The sequence below is a fragment of the Anguilla anguilla genome, chromosome 14, assembly GCF_013347855.1.
Source record: "Anguilla anguilla isolate fAngAng1 chromosome 14, fAngAng1.pri, whole genome shotgun sequence".
Lineage (NCBI taxonomy): Eukaryota > Metazoa > Chordata > Actinopteri > Anguilliformes > Anguillidae > Anguilla > Anguilla anguilla.
The window spans coordinates 28518789-28521576 of NC_049214.1; positions in this window are offsets into that span (position 1 = coordinate 28518789).

The following is a 2788-nucleotide window of genomic DNA, read 5'->3' on the forward strand; positions in this document are numbered from 1 at the left end:
TCATATGCGCGCACACACGCATACATGCACATGCATACAAGAATGCTCTTCTATACCAACTATACCACTATTTTTTACACCTTAGTCTCTTCCTCTTATGGAAGATTCAGACTCGAACCTCTCTCTGTCTCTCTGTCTGATTCACACAAATGCCATAAGGGTACGTTTTACGATTTTACGGCTTGGTATGATCAATATATCAGGGTAATATTTTGCTAATATAAATAGAGCTTTTCCTATGGAAATTATGGACAATTTCATGTTCAAGGAATTCGTAGATTTAAAAAAAACTAGTTTTTCCTCATCCTGTCACTTTTACACTCTGGTATTTTAAAAATTCTTATATCTAGTGTAGTTTATATATCACACACACACACAGACACACACGCATGCACGCACACTCAGTTAGCACACCTCACATTGAGCTATTCCCTATAAAGAACCAGAGCCCCACACTGAGCCTCAGAGTGTGGCGTGGGTGTGGCATTAGGGTGAGTGTGGCTCGGTAGGTGAATTAGGGCCATGTCTAAAACAGCTTTCTAACTACAAGTATTGTACTGATGTACCGTCTACTGAACATACTGTTCATTGCATATTTTTACTACACGAAGGGAAGTATGGTAAGCATATCCTCCATACTATTTTCCAGCGGTACTGTGGATCTCCCACACAGTTTTGTGGGTTTTCCTAAAATTAAGTAACGTTAGTAAAAAGTACTTCCTGAAAAGTGTGCTCTTGAATATATTTGGTGAAACCCCGAAAAATAAGTATATCATCTTGGGATTTTAAGTACATGACATTCAGAGAAAATTTCACCTATTTAACAACCATCTCATCCAGTGTACTCAGCAGTAGGTGAGGAAGCTGTTTCAGACATGGCCTGATTTTTTGTTTTTTTGTTTGTTTTGTTTTTATTTTTTGGGGGAAAGTGTTTTGGAAACACCTTTTGTTGATAGCTTTCCTTTCTTTTGGTTTCAACAGCAACCGGAACAGTTTTGCGTGACTATGAATGCAGTTTTTTTTTCTGAAAACCTTACAGAAGATAGTTTTGCTTGGTGATTATGTTGTGTATGCTTAAAAATAACTTTTGAACATTTAGCATAGAAACACTCCATTAAAGATTTCTCTCAATTAACTAATGCGACCTGGGACTGTTGCCACGGAGATGTCTGTGACATCACTGAAAAGTATTTAACTGTCCCCCATCTCCGAGGCAACAGATTAAAAGCTGGAGCTTTCTCAAAACTGCTGTTTTTTTTTACCAAGATGTGCATTTTTATTTTAGTATTTTAATTTTTTAATGTTTGCTGTATTAGTTGCCTTCATTCACGAATATGTAACTTGTTTTGCTGATCTTAAATATTGAATTGAAGCTTTTTTATGGAGACTGTACTTGTTCAAATACTTCATACATTTTATAAAGGTAGCTAAGTGCTGACAAGATTTTTCATTTTGACTTGCAAATTTTTCTAAAATCATTAAGTAGGACATACAGGTTGCAGTTTTAATATCAGAACAAATGCCTTGTGCATCATGGTGAGACAAACACCCATGATTCTCAAACTTACACCAACACTTGCAGTAAAATCAGACATGCATCCACACACATGCAAGCTAACACAAATATGTATGCAACGTACACATATGTTCATGCACACACACACACACACACACACACACACACACGCATGCTCACAAGACCACTGCAGAAAAGCAGCTCTAAGAAATCTATTTTAATAAGAAAACAACTGAGCCTCCATTTTAAATGTTTTTAATTAATGTGTTTATTGCTTAAAGTGACCTTTTAGGAAGGTTTTTGCTGCATATCCGAATCATTCAAAGTGATCGTATCAAATCGTTTGCTTCAGTTTGAGGCGGATTGTTATGATGATGCAATTTAAAAAAACTTTTGGCAAGTTTGAGCCTGTAAATATGCTATTAATTTTGTTTTAATTTCATTAATTTTAAAAAGCAAGATCAGTGCTTGTGCCAAATTTGAATGTGATGTCTTGCTCTGTGTGCAGTTGGACTGTCCTCTTCCTGCTGAAAGCAGAGTGGTGTTACCATTATGATGTCATAAGAGGGCAGGCTGATGCTCTGGGTTTTCATTGGTTCTTTCTGCATCCACTGGAAGTGTATGTAGATGTGTGGGGGTTGGTGGGTAGGGGGAGAGTTACTCCACTCCTGTGTGAATCAGGTGAAGCTCCACGTGTGAACGTAGGCCATGATAGCAGGGTGTGTTTACAATTTGGCTAGGTAGTACAGGTGTGCTACTCTTGTGAATGAGTGCTAAACAGAAAGAACACACAGCCCTCAATTTCTGCACTCCCCTGCAGTACTGTGATGTGATTGGGCATTTCTGGGACTTCTACTGTTTTTACTCCCATCCAGTGCCTTGGTTCACTCTCTGGGCCTTCAAGGTCTGTAGCTGATGCCTGTTTCCATGGAGACCAGGTTTGCATCTAACACACTTTTTTTTTTATTTAACCAAAAGGGACTGCAGAGGACTGCTCTATTCTTTCACTCATTTCTTTTTTCTGCTTTTCTTTTTTTGCATAATGACATTATCTGGGTCATAATCATCCACTGAACTGGTGAAGCAGACCTTTTTTTGTGAATCCTGAATGCTGAGGTGTTTAATTTCACGTGATCATGCTAATAAATTCAATTCTTGTAATCTTTCAGTGTGTTCTGCTTATTTATGCCGTTTCATTTGTAGTTTTTTAGCCTTGTTTGGATTATTAAAAAGGTTACTTGGCCTTTACAATGAGCTGTGAAAATTGTGATA